The sequence below is a fragment of the Lepisma saccharinum genome, chromosome 6, assembly GCF_977018435.1.
Source record: "Lepisma saccharinum chromosome 6, izLepSacc3.1, whole genome shotgun sequence".
In the NCBI taxonomy this organism is placed as follows: Eukaryota; Metazoa; Arthropoda; class Insecta; order Zygentoma; family Lepismatidae; genus Lepisma; species Lepisma saccharinum.
In genome coordinates this window covers 93,593,008-93,608,001 of record NC_139234.1, presented here as the reverse complement: position 1 = coordinate 93,608,001, position 14,994 = coordinate 93,593,008, and the positions used below count along the sequence as shown (strand labels likewise).

Sequence of the window (14,994 nt, the reverse complement as noted above, 5' to 3'; positions counted from 1 at the left end):
TATATTCCTTGTGACGCAGGAGCAACACTGGAAAGATAACAGCAGAAGTGATAATAGAGGGGTCGCGGGTGGGTTACGATTCTGAGAATAAATCCTGTTTCACTCAAGTTTCAGAATTCCAAAGGCATGAAAATTCTAGCTCAATCGCTTCAACATTGTTTCAATGTATTTTTGTGATGCTTCGAAAAAAAATTTGAAAATTTGTTACAGATTTTGGTTTCTGAACTTCCATTAATCCAACATGTCAGAAGTTTCGGGGGGGGGGGTTGAACCCTAGAAACCCCCCCTCTAAATACGGCCATGTCTGTTTCTTGTGCAAGGCGCCGGAAGGATTCTTGAGGAGTAGGCTACGTTCCAATCGTGCTCCAACGTCGTCTAGTTTCTCATCAGTAAGCACACGGCGTTTCACCCTTCGCTTTTTATTAAGAACAGACCTTGCTCCCCCGATGGCGCAGTGGTAGCGTCGCCGCCTTGTAATCAAGGGGTCCCGGGTTCGATAGCCGGTGGAGGCACATAGTGGTTCGGATCCCGCTTTACACTGTAGGTCCAGTCCCGATTATCCTTACTGTGCATAAAGTGGACTTAAAACACCAAATCAATCAATTCCGTAATTGTATTCACACGTTTTCGAACACTGTCTCTGTGTGGAACAGGAGCATCTTGGAATTTTGCTGCAAAACACCTTCTAACTACCTTGCAATAATTCGTAATGACGTAAGAGTTGTACATAAGAATTCTTTGTTATACAACCTCTGACAATAAAGTTCGGTGAATGATCCTGAATATCGAAAGTAGACGAATTCTTAATGAAACCTACCTTACTGTCCTTCGAAGTAGTCCCCTCCCATGGCTATGCACCGTTGAGAACGGCTGTACATGTCCTGGTAACTTTTAGAAAAGTCTTCTTTCGGGATGGTGTTCAAGACCCTCGTCACGTTCCGTTGGTTGTCCGGAATATCCTCAAATCTCTGACCTTTCAAAGCGATTTTGAGGCGTGGGAAGAGAAAGAAATCTGGAGGATTCAGATCCAAATTTCTTGCAATGCATTGCTACAAAGGATGAGAGCTGGTGTGTGAGGTACGACCCTGAAACGAAACGCCAAAGCATGGAATGGCGTTCTACTGTATCACCCCGTCGGAAGAAGGCCAAGGCAGAAAAATCACGCATCAAGACGATGCTTATCACTTTCTTTGACAGTGATGGCATGATCCACAAGGAATTCCTGCCAGAGGGAACAACAATTTTTCCGCCACTTCACAAATACGTGCAAACTGAACACGAGCTATTTGGATACTGAAGTACTGACGCATGCAGTACCAAGCTCAGCGTACAGCTGTGGGTCTAAATGCCGGCAGATGCGCTCTCACTGCCCGGTGCGCTAGCCGCCGCTCCACGGGCGACTTGGCCGTGAAAAGCGCTGTATTATATCTAATTAATATAGATAGAGTGCATAGTAAATGTGTACAATAACTAAGAATTGTTGCGGTAAAGCAGGTCACTTTTTCAGAATACGCCACTGAAGAGGATCGAAAGCGGCATCAAAGAAAGGGCTGCTAACTAAAAGTCGGCGTATGTCTGGAAAAGTATGTCCATGGTGCGAGGAGATTGGATACAGTGAGCGAAATGTGGCCAAACAAAAGAGCAAATTTGCATCTTAAATGGAGCTAAAATGACATACAAAGATTGCTATATTTTTGAAGGAGCGATAATTTGTCTCTCGGGGTAATTTAAGTATCAAGGAGCGTGGATCACTATTAACTTTAAAGTGATGACAATTCGTAGTTTTCACTGTCCAAACTGTCAGTAATCCATCAACGGCCTGTGTAATGGAAAATATACGAGAATTCCAGCCACAACGCTAGAACAAAAATCGGCTAAATATCACGTGTAAAATGCATATTCAGGGCAAAAGCTCATTGAATTATCAATTCCTTCTAAGTCTATAGAGTTTGATTGATTGATTGAGTTGGTGTTTTAAGTCCACTAATCGGGACTGGACCTACAGTTTAAAGTGGGATCCGAACCGCTATGTGCCTCCACCAGGTATCGAACCCGGGTTAGTCTATAGGGGTGAGCCAGTGGAGCCATAGGAAGGAAGTTCACAGCTAAATTTTGCATTTGTATCGATGTGATATAAAACTAATAATAGACATGATAGTTCTTAAATGACAATAGGCGTCTCATCGTAATTTACGCAACAGAGAAAAAAAGCGATTGTAATATAATTAAGCCTTGTTTCCATATTTAAAAACACTAAGTTGCTGACCAAGGCAATTTATTATTAAGATAAAACACTTAACAGGTAACGTTTCGACCCTGTATCGGGGTCTTCCTCAGACGAAGAACTTTAGATCCTCTTCAGTGGCGTATTCTGAAAAAGTGACCTGCTTTACCGCAACAATTCTTAGTTTAGTTCTTCGTCTGAGGAAGACCCCGATACAGGGTCGAAACGTTACCTGTTAAGTGTTTTTATCTTAATAATAAATTGCCTTGGTCAGCAACTTAGTGTTTTTAAAAAAGCGATGTAAAATAACCAAAGCGTCCCCAAAGTCTATTACTTAAAAACCTCCCCAATCAGCGGCGGCGCCAGGATTAATCATATAAGGGTGCTGAGGGGGTGCGGATTGAAATTTAAGGGGTGCGAAGATGAAAATAAGGATAGACTGAAATGCGCATGCAACCTTTAGCCACTACCTACATCAAATACTGTATCAATCAACTTTTAGTAGGCATCTACGTTGGTTGGTTGATTTGGTGTTTTAAGGCCACTTTATGCACAGTAAGGCTAATCGCGAATGGACCTACAGCTTAAAGTGGGATCCGAACAACTTGTTCCTCCACCGGGTATCGAACCCGGCACCCCTTGATTACAAGGTGATGATGCTACCACTGCGGCATCGGGGAGGCCTAGGCATCTACGTGTGTGTGTACACACAAACATATAGGTGTATGTAGGTGTATATAATTATAAGTGAGAATAAAATTGAAGATTTCACTTTGTTTTTCGATGAGATTTTGCATTATGGAGGGAATGGCGCGATTTTGGCGAAGATCGACTGCACGCTTGCCGTATCTCTGGAACCTGAAACATCGGCATTTGCCGCGCGAGAATCATTTTTCTTTACTGAGAGAAGTGGTGCGTTTCTGGCGGAGATCGAGTGCGCATTTACCGTCACACGGAAACCGTAACAACGGAATTTGTTGTGCGAGAATAGTTTTGCACTACCGAGGAAAGTAGCGCCATTTTCGTGGAGATTGAGTGTGCGCTACCATCACACAGAAGACATAACATCGGTACAGTTCGAGCAAGAAATAATGGAAAATATATCTTCGTTAAAAGTCGTTTCCAGTGTATGAAACTATTACGAACAATTGAAAATATTACTTTAAAACCAAAATGAAGATATTTTGGGTAGCTATATTTGTCAGAAAAGTACTAAAATAAAAACGCGAATTTTACACCAGAAAGTAAGAAATAACACCGATTTTATTGGGAAGATAATAACATCGAAAAATCGAGGTCCTTAGCTATAGGTACTATTCAAAACCACAAACAGACAACTTGAATAAACAATTCTTAACAAGAGTGCTGACGAAAGAAAGACAACGGCCGCTGATCTTCATAGATCATGTCCCCAGTACAGGAACGTAAATGCGGCCATTCAGAGTATACAATAACAGCGATCTCACTTCAATACCTAACATTCGACGCTCAATATGACAACATGACATAATATGACAATATAAGAGTTAGTGTTTTCTGTTGAACGTAAGTTTTGAAAAAGGAGGGCTCAAGGGGGTGTGGAAGAAAATTAAGGGAGTGCCCTGTCCCCAATAAACAACAGGTGAAGCCAGTGGTGGCGATTGGGTTTCAAAACGGGGGGGGGGCAAGGAGAATTTACTTTCCCTTTGTAGATAAGGGTTAGCATAGTGTAGCAACAAAAATGGTAAAAAGTAGGGGGGCAACTTCCCCCCTCGCCCCCTCCCAATCGCCGCCACTGGGTGAAGCATGTCCCCGTCTTGGCTTTGTTGAAGCTTACCTCCGCACAACAAAGAGCTCTGTAAGCCACCCATCTCTGATACCTATTGCGATCCTTACTTCGTAAGTCGCAGCTCCGAACGGTGTTAGGTATCATGAAGAATATAATATAGTGTGGATACGAATTTATTGACAGTATAATACTAAAAGAGCTAAATAAAATTTGGAGCTGAATTTATCCTCGTGGAGTTAAAAAGCTGCTTGGAGCATTTCGAAATTTTATGAACCAATTTAGTGTGCAAAAGGGTCACATCTCTAAGCTTTGTGGATGAAGGTGAGTTTCACTGACGTCATCGAAATAGTACAGCGTGTTCTGTTCAAACCTCCCACATTTCAATTCATCATTGCTAAAAGGTTATGAAACATAATGGAATGCGAATGGTACTAGACGAAAAAGAATCACCTTCTTCTTGCATGTGTCCCTCCCTATCACTCCATACCGATTTTGGACAAGGTTGCTGAAGGAATGTATCAGACAAAATCCGATATCATCCCGCGTTAAAATAAACTCTTCCTTCTATTAACACAAAACTCTTCCTCCTATTCACGGGAGTAAATAGGTCCTTCGCAATATGATTTGGACAAACACAACACAAACGTCCGCCTCACACCGAAGCACAAGGCGAACCCAGACTAAAGAGAAACTCAAAGAATTTTATGGCATGACCTCGGAGTTCACCCTTCTCTCACTATGCAGTGCCACAATCCCATAAAGAACAATGGCGACTCCGCAGCAGCGTGCACAATCATCTGTATTCTGGTATGCAGAGACCAAATCAATCATTACAGTGCAAATAAATTACCGGAAAGAATATGGAGGTGAAGCACCTGATGGGAAAACCATTAAGGCATGGATTGTGAAGTTTATGGCAGCTGGAAGTGTTAATAAACAATCCGGAGGTTCTCAGATTGGATATTATTCATGCTACAAACGGTGCACACATAGAGGTGTATTAGAGTTCAGTGTAGAGGTGTATTGGTGTATTCGTGTTTAGTGCTTCATGCAATAAAATTCCTTAAGTTTCTCTTTCGTCTAGTACCACTCGCATTCCATTATGTTTCATAACCTTTTAGCAATGATGAATTGAAATGTGGGAGGTTTGAACGGAACACCTTGTATTATGGGATGGAGCAGCCACAATTGCGAGTGAGAGCCTGCTAGGTAAACAAACATGACATAACATTGGAGCAGAAGAGATTTTGAATGCAATGGTTCATTCTGCAATGATCGGCTGCTCGAACAGAAGCTCTTGCTTGTCATTTAATTATCTGAAAAATTATAGTCTTTTTTATGCATACCAGTAATTATCTAAACTGAATGTACTCTTCGCAACACATTACTTGCACAAAGCACAATACTGGACGATTCTGCAAACCGTGTCTTTTCCTTGATCGGTGGCAAAGAATGGTTCAGAACTCTGACACAAGGTTGTTTCCACAGAGATCAGCATGTATTACAAAATTTCTCGTTAGTAACCTCATAGAGCATCGTTTCTCAACCTATGGGACGTGACACACTGCTGGGTCTCGAGGGGACGTTTGGTGGGTCGTGAAGTCGGGTTTGAAAACCTTAAAAACCTATTCATGCTACAAACGGTGCACACATAGAGGTGTATTAGAGTTCAGTGTAGAGGTGTATTGGTGTATTCGTAGAGGTGTATTGGTGTATTCGTGTTTAGTGCTTCATGCAATAAAATTCCTTGAGTTTCTGTTTCATCTAGTACCACTCGCATTCCATTATGTGGAATGATATATTGTTTTAACAATAAGATATATTGTTTTAACAATTTTAATTCAAAACGTGTTGTACGTATTCTAAACTCTACATTTCTGCTATCCACACTCTACCATTGCTTTTTTTTGGCATCTCTCAATTTCAGCATGTGTGTTTAGTTAGATGTTACACTAGAGTAAATTAGTCTATTAAATTACATATTTACTTTTCTAGAATGAAGTATATATAATTTGTTTAAGCAAGCGTAAAACAGGACATCTTGAAGTACTTGATGTTATCAAACGTATGATTATAAACTGGGTTCACACCCCTACAAGTAAGTCTGCTGGTTCCCATGCTTATGGGTTCAATGAAGTAATAAAAAAAAGTGTAAAGTGTAATATCCTTCAAGGTGGGTCCCAGACTGTAAAAGGTTGAGAACCACTGTCATAGAGCATAACATCGTCCCCTTGTAATTAAGGGGTCCCGGGTTCGATCCCCGGAGGAGGCACATAGTGGTTCGGATCTCACTTTAAACTCTAGGTCCAGTCACAATTAGCCATACAGTGCATAAAGTGGACTTAAAAACACCAACTCAATCAATCAATCAATCTCATAGAGCAGTTGTCCTCGGGACTCTTATAAATTTTCGACAAGAATGAAACATGGTAGGTTCCTGTTTCTTTTTATCTTGTTATGTACCCGGTACGAAGTGTTGTAATAATGAAATATAAGACTATATTAAATCACTGTAAGTATTTATGCTTTTACTCAGCTTGTTTGATTCTTCTCTTTGTATTTTAACACACAAAAGAATTTACATATCATAAATATCTGTTCAGAAACAGATTTTATAGCTATATGCATCCAGTGGCGATTGGGTTAAAACATTAGGGGGTCGAGGAGCAAAAAGAGGGGAAACAAGGAATTCCCTTGGTACATAAGGTTTAGCATAGTGCGGGTGGAAAGTGGCAAAAAGTAGGGGGGGCAACTGTCCCCCTCGTCCTCCTAATCACTGCCACTATATGCACCCATGCAACATAGGTTCACAATTCCCACTAATGTAGTAACTGTGCAATAATTACAATAAACAAATATATGATTCCTAAAAATAAATAAGGTAGATGTTCACTCCATATCTGAAGAAGTTGCAAAATAAAATAAATTTGGTTTAGGTAAATTTTATAAACATGTTATAAACATATAGGTGTGCACGAGGTCTTTGACATGCATTAATCTAATCCAGGAATGTGCTTTTGTATTCAAAATATGTAAAAATTATCAGGATAATGTCCCGATTGGGTCCAATTATAGTCCAGACTATATCCTTACCCACAATTCAACAAAAACATCCTGATAACGTCCTATTCTCATGAACCAAGTCACATTGATGTCAGAATACATACTCAAAAGCATAGCCGCCGACTCCATGGGGCTTGAGGGCGCTCGAGCCCCCCCCCCCCCCCAATGTTAATGATGTTGGGGCAGAGCCCCTCAAATCATTTTGCTTAAGAGGATTTTATTTTGCTTCTCTTGTAAAGTTTACTCTGTATTGTGCCACATGAACTTAACTTTAAATACACATTTGAAATGTTCTAGACCATCAAATTTGGGGGGCTGAGACTGCTAAACCATCAACTTTGGGGGGGGGGGGCTATGACCGGAGACAGCAAAACACATGACTCATTACTATATACTAAGTATATAATTATGAGTATTGTTAACATTTTTACTAAAAAGTTCCAAAATAACGAGGTGATATGACAATTATACCAGTATGTTGTTTAGTGAATTCTTAACAATTTGAGGTCGTAAACACGACTTTCAGGCAATACTGATACGTACGATATTTAGTTATCCTCGAAATCTCTTCCTCTAGTACAAAGAATAAGGGGAAAATAATTCTGAAGTCTTTGAGTTTTATTTAACACTGGCTTACAGTAAAGTACGCAACGAAAGCTTATGAAAAGTCTGTATTGCGAAATCGGGACCGGCTATGATCAAATGCATTATTGCTAAAGCACGGCGTGCTATGTGTTTTTTTATTATTGCAAATATTGTAGCAAGAAGAAAAAAGTAAAACTATTTTCCTGCGATTTGTGTTAGCATCTATGTGAATAATTAAATAAAACTGTTAAATATTGTAAATATTATGTAAATAAATAAATAAAACTGTTAAATATTGTAAATATTCGTTATTTTTATGGGTACGTCAACAATACGGTTATTTGCAACTCTCACATGTCCTTTCTTTACAAGTCTCTTGTGGACATTAATACTCTGTAACCCGCACGGCAGCACTCTGCCGCGTTTTCTAAAATGTTGAATTATTCTCCTTATCAGCGCAAGAATGGTCTGGAAAGCACTAGGAAACTTATCTACACTATTCCCACGAAAACGGCGTTCGAAACTTTTTTTTGGCGTTTTTCAGCTGTTTACATGCCTCAAAAGTGACTGGTCCCCCTTAAGCGGCACTCAGTACCGTGTGAGGGAACATTTCCCATCTTAAATTAAGGCACTCCAGCCATGAATTTGGCGGATATAAGAAAAATGAAACGACGGTACATTGTTCGGAATGCAAATTAATTGTATACAGAAACCATTGCAGTACCCATACGAAATGTCGGAGTTGTCAAAATGTATTGAAAAGTAACAATATTGGTTCCGTTTTATTTGAGTTTGTATCTCTTTTCACGTATACCTTGTAAAACAAGAAGAAACATATTGAGATTTGAAAATTGTAATATTTTGTAAGTATCTTCGACTTGCATTTTCCTCATTTGATTGCTTTTTCAGCGAGTCAGCAAGATTTTAACTGAGAATTTTGGAACAAATTGTTCCTTTCTAAGCCCATATAAGTTGTATGATTTCAATTCGTTTTGAAAAATATGTTGAACGTTTTTGAAAACTACGTTGAAAATTTGGTGAATGATCAGTTCAATTTTTAGTTCCTTTATTATATTACAAAATTTTAATTACGCGTATTTTGGGAATAATATTTTGTTGCATTTGCTTCAAGAGTCTAAGCGTGTACTTGTGTGTCATTTGCTCTAATGTTCTTAGTTTATATAGTTTTAGTTTTAGTTTAGCTAATAAAAATGTCCGCGCATCTGACATTTGTGCTACTATGAGGGCACGGATAACGGAGGGTTAAAACACACCCATGCCCTCGCCGGAACTCGAACCCGAGACCTTCAGATCAAAGAGAGTTGAGTCGACCACCCAACATGCTCAGCTACCGAGGCCGGCATAAAACTGTTAGGTTGGCCTCTTAATGAAAATACATAGCCCCTAGCCTACATTTCAATAAAAATGTTAATTGTTATCTAAAAAAACACATGAGCAGACACAAAAGACATAAAAAGCCTTTAAAACATTTTCTAAACGTTTTTCATGTTACATTTCATTTGCATGAGGAATATAATAGCTGCTTAAAAACTGCTATATAAAGACGTAATTTTTATTTTTAAAAAAGGGAGGGAGTGAGTCATTCATTCATTTATTTCAGTAATCAGAGGCCCCCAATAATTTTGACAAGTTGGCGCCCCTGCTCAAAAGTGATCAATAGAATGTAAAAAACGTGCCCAAAAATGATCCATGCAATGTGCAAAGTATGTCCAAAAAAGATACACAGAATGTCCAAAACATATCCAAAAATGATCCACAGAATGTCCAAAATGATCCATAGAATGTCCAAAACATGTACATAATAGATATCAAATAGATGTCCACTGGACTGACATGGATAACTGAGGGATATACAATGGACATTTCTGGATATCTGTTGAACATCCACGATTTCTGCATAAATATCCAAAATACATCCATTAAATGTCTCTTGGCCATTTGCGTGCTGTATGGGTTCAAGTAGCAATTGCAAGTCTCTACTTTGAAAGACTAATTCAAAAGAATTAGAAATATTATTCAAACTTTTATAATGCACCAGTTTAGCTTCCAAGAAATCCACTTGCAGGCTACTGCTGATCAACAGTCTACCATGAAGCTAGGTAATGTCATTTTATAATCATTCATAATATGGCATCTCGTACCTTTAGTGAATGAAGGCAGTGAGCCTTCGAAATTAAATGGGAAAAACTATCCAATTGCGCAACGTGGAAACACAAATCAGCCCATAGGCAGGGAGGCGCAAAGGGGTGCTTGCGCACCCCGTATTTTTCTTCCGCACCCCTTGAGCACCCCCTATCCAAAACTTATATTTTACTGTAAACATTACCTCTTACAGTGTCATATTATGTCATGTCGTTGTCATATTGAGGGCCGAATGTTAGGTGATGTGAGACTGCTGTTATTATTTACAACAGGCAAGCATTGATCCCACTCTCAAAGAGATTCCGCATTTATTTTCCTGTACTGTTGGAAGTCTATAAAGATCAGCAACCCTTGTCTTTATTTCTTCAGAATTGTTAAGAATTGTTTCTTCTTGTATTTCAAGTAGTCTGTTTGTGTTTTTCAATAAATGTATGTAGCTCAGTGTCAGTTGTTTTGTTTTCCTTTGCACTGTTGATACATGGTTTTGTTGCCGCCTACTTGTTCTTCCTCTTTTCTTCAAGTCGCACTGGAACAAAAATTTTAGTTGCTTTCAAGTATCATCAGGTCGTTCTCGGGAAATTATTTAACGTGAGTATTCGCTAGTAACGCTAGTATTCTTCAGTTTCATTAGCATATTATCATAGGATAGATACCTACTAAAAGTTGATTCATATATGATTTAGAGACTAAAATATGCATGCATATTTCATGTTTTCTTTATTTTCAACATCATACCCCCTAAACTTCATTCTGCACCCCCTCAGCACCCCTAGATGATCAATCCTGGCGCCGCCGCTGCACGTAGGTAATACTCAAACTGTGTTTACTGCATCCATCATGAATGTAAATTTATGTTATACAATATCTAAAATTAACAATAATGATGAAATTCTAAGGTCATTTTCCACATTAATATTACATTTTTCTTTAACAAAGTGAATGTAAATAAGTAAATTTTACTAAATTATCTCTGCACCTTCATTGTTCATTTCCCCTGAGGAAAAAAGATACAGTTGAGATGTGAAGTAGCTCTAACTTTCAAATAGTTTGTTATATTTGGTTATTTAGAGGGATAAATGTAGATGTGCAAAACTGGTATTTTCCTATATCTTAACACGTTCGCTTCCACCTAAAAAAATGCATACTTTTGTCAGGGGTCAATTAATACTGTTATGTAATTTTTCTTATTTGTAGCATAAAATGCAATGATTTACATAAATAAATATTGTAAATTTACAATTTTCATGTAAATTTTACAATGACATGCATGTGTGTCACCAGCATATAGTAAGAATTTTTGTTACTTTGTGCTGCATGATGCACAAATGCGTCATGTTCTATTGATATACATAATTTTTATTTTCGCACAGTTTTGTTATTTTCACAAATTCTCTTTTTCATTATTCTCCATGTTCCTCCAAATTAGACAAATTATTACATTTCAATTATTATTATGCATATGCATTACATAGATGCATACATATTTCTTATATAATGCTGTATAATATATTAAAATGGCTATATTGAAGCATAGTTGGTTCAATATTTCGTTAGATATTGGTGTAACATGACAGACAATGGTACGTACCAAGAATAAAAAAGAAAAACCATTTCTTTGCAGTCAAATGATGCCTTGATATATGAGTAAGAAACAAAAGGAAATATAATCAATTTGAATCAACAATGCAAACAGAGATGCACAAAAGAGAAACCAAGCTGCTAATTTCAAAAAATCTTTCAGCAATGTGCCATGAAAGAGTTAAAAGACTGCTGCACAGTGCCACTGATGGGCAAGCATTCAAAGAAGGAAATACGTGTGATGCACATGTGCATCAAAGGCATACAGCTACAATCCCATATGATGCATAAATACGTCACTGGCAGCGAACGTGCATAAAGTGAATTCAAAATAAAAACTAGGAAAGAGGCCTGAAGGATGAGATCCTCCTGTTCCTCCATTCCCCACACTGCTCATCATCCTTCTTCCTCATTCTCACAGTTAGCCAAAAGTGGCAGAAAGCGACTCTAGGTAAGAGAATTTCTAAATAAAACATTCATCCTCATTTTCATGATCAGTGAAAGTAATAGAAAAGCGAAACAGAAATAATTGAGAAAGCTGATGTGTAAATCCGAATGTCCTAAACATATTGTAATTTGAAAATTTGTGAACAAATATTATGATAAAATTGTAATTCCTGAAAGAGCATGTCTATCGTTCTTGTAATAATAATTTATTGCCCGTGAGATCCTATATCCTGACAATGGTAAATGCTGTTAATGTAGTGAGCAATTGATTGCTGGCACTATTGCTATTTCATTGTATTGGAAAATGGATTGCTCGTTTTTGCACTGTAAGTTGTGCTTTACACAGTAATTAATGGCATTTTGCAGTCTCTTCCACCATGGATGTCTACAGGATTTATTCCTGGGGTGGTGCACACGAGGCATTTTTTATCAGGCCTCTCCGATGGAGCAGTAGTAGCATCGTCGCCTTGTAATCAAGGGGTCCCACGTTCGATACCCGGTGGTGGCACATGCTGGTTTGGATCCCACTTTAAACTGTAGGTCCAGTCCCGATTAGCCTTAATGTGCATAAATTAGACTTAAAACACTAAATCAATCAATCAATCATTTTTTCAGGAGTGCCATAAACGAGGCATGTTTCTTCCCAAACTATAGATGCAGCTAAAAAAAAAAAGTAGCTGTTAGCCGGAATATATTATATATGTCAGTTATTTATCTGTATGTTAGAATTATTCAGATAATAATGAAATAAATTATGTGGATATCTATAATCTGTGATATCAAGATATTTATAATCTAGATTATCCGTATTTCCATGTAATAGACAGTCTTTATGAACCTCCTGCAAAAGTAAGCATTATTGTCCAATTATTTTTTTTATTTTTGGTACTCTTGTCACATTCAAAATTTACCTCAGAATGCTGAGAAGAAATGTAGATGTAGCGAAATTTTCGCTACCGCTATAGCTACAATTTTCAAAATGTAGCACTGCTACAAGTATCGCACGACTTCCGACCACTTGAGAGCAGAAAGTAAGTTGGTGATAAAGAAGATAAAAGAAGTAAAACAGTAGATTCAATTTTAACAGATTACATACAACAGAATGTATGCAATTATAGGCTCCCATGCAGCTGAATGCTCCCTCATGTCCTGGATTTGAACCCTTAAAAGCTGAAATGTTTCTCAACCACAATGAACAATATTAAGCATTGTGCACTCAGACTTTGGCCTAGAAAACAGTGCAACCGTGAATTTTCAGTGTTGTTGTAGATTACATTTGGCTGAACAAAATAACACCATTCTTGTAGAGTTGGTGGGGAGGCAAGTGCACAATAACCTCCCCTAGCCCACAGACAAATGTATTATTCTGAAAAAATACTGATGAATGAAAAACTCGACATTTACTCCAATGATTACATTTGAACAGTCCTGTGCCTTATAAATGCAACTCTAGAAGAAATATCTGTAACAAATATACAGGGTGTCTCAAAAGTAATAGTGCAAACTGACACAGTTAAAAGTACACGATAATAGAAGCAAAAAAGTCTCAGTAAACATGGGTCTGCAAACGAGCCATTTTCGAGATAATCGCAAATGTGTAATTACAAGCTGCCACTGACTTCATTATTGTAACCATCCTCCTAGTTGGTAAAATGTACTCTTTGTTGCTGTAAGGTACCATTTTCACTACGCAGTACAGCACAACTGACATGACTCCCACAGTACGATTAGACTGTGTACTGATTGTATCCATCCTGTTTGATTACAACGCCACCTATCGGAAATGTTGTTTTGTAAACAAAGAGCAAACCTCGGAACACGCAAGGAGTAAAGCACTCAGTGTTTACAAAATGCAATCAGTGTTGGCTTCTAACCACACATTCGCACACATTATTAGCATTTAACCAACTAGGATGATGTTTACAAACAATGAAGTCAGTGGCAGCTTGTAATCACACATTCACAATTATCTCGAAAACGGCTTGTTTGTCGACCCATGTTTACTGAGAGTTTTTTGCTTCTATTATAGTGTACTTTCACCTGTGCCAGTTTGCGCTATTACTTATGAGACACCCTGTATATCAGTTATTACCCTGTGTTGGTTCTTGAATGATTCTTCTTTTAGAATAATTATAATTGCATCTGCAACAAACAATATATGCTCATAAAATTGCATACTGGCTTAAAGAATGTGTTACTCATTGCATGTGTGCAGTTAAAGGGAATAAATCCCCTCATCATCCTCGACATAAGAAAACAACATTTTCAGAGGATACCTAAAACAACTGTATTCATCTTTATTTATGATTTTGAAATGAGTTTCAATTCCTCCTCTCTCTTCATATCCTTGTTTTAATGAGCAAAAATAAGTCTCTTTTGTAAGAAGAAACTAGAATGTAGAAATTCTCATTCCTGCCAACATGTTGTGCAAGGCTTGGTAAGCAAGGTATATGGGTTAGACCTAAATGCAAAATAACATTGCTTATGCTCCAGGACTGTTATGTTTTTCTTTCTTCATCTTAATGATTTCTTAAAATATAGATTTTGCAAAACTGTACTCCTGCTATTTTGGTGATAAAATTCACAATACCAGCTTCCCTGAACTCTTCCACATGACATCAAATATAACAGAATAGAGAAATACTTTCCACTACAATTCATTGTTAGGACAATAGGTATGATTTGGATAAACCACAAGCTACTTTAAAATACTAATTCACTAGATGTAGGGTGACCATTTTGACTGGGACAGTTTCAGAGACATGTCCCGTTTGTCCCATCCATATTATTAAAAAGCTACTATTTGTCCCATTTTATAGAAGTCTCAGGGTTATCTTGAAAAACAAGTCTAAATTTGCTACAATGCTAAAAAATATGTATTGTTTTGTGTGTGTTCCATTATTTGAAGAGCAGTGAATAAGCAGGCGGTTTCTTTACGGAATTGCAAAAATAATTTCAAGTTCCTCCATCTTGACACAGGATATGTGGGGTAAGATTTTTGGGGAAATTTAAAATAATTTCTGCCCTCAAGAAGATTGGTTCTTCTGCTAAAAACTTCTGACAGTACTCTACTTCACCATAGGACTAACATCAGAAAGGACGAGAAACGTAATGTTTGTCATACCAAGATTATAATAATTAATACCTTTTGACAATGGGAGATCAT

General features: G+C 37.8%; 1 protein-coding gene across 9 annotated transcripts in view; it reads right to left on the bottom strand.

Annotated features, from left to right (window-relative positions):
- The window catches only part of kmr (pleckstrin homology domain-containing family A member kramer), a 291,215-nt gene that overhangs the window by 103,208 nt on the left and 173,013 nt on the right, over nucleotides 1-14,994 (bottom strand). The window lies entirely within an intron of this gene.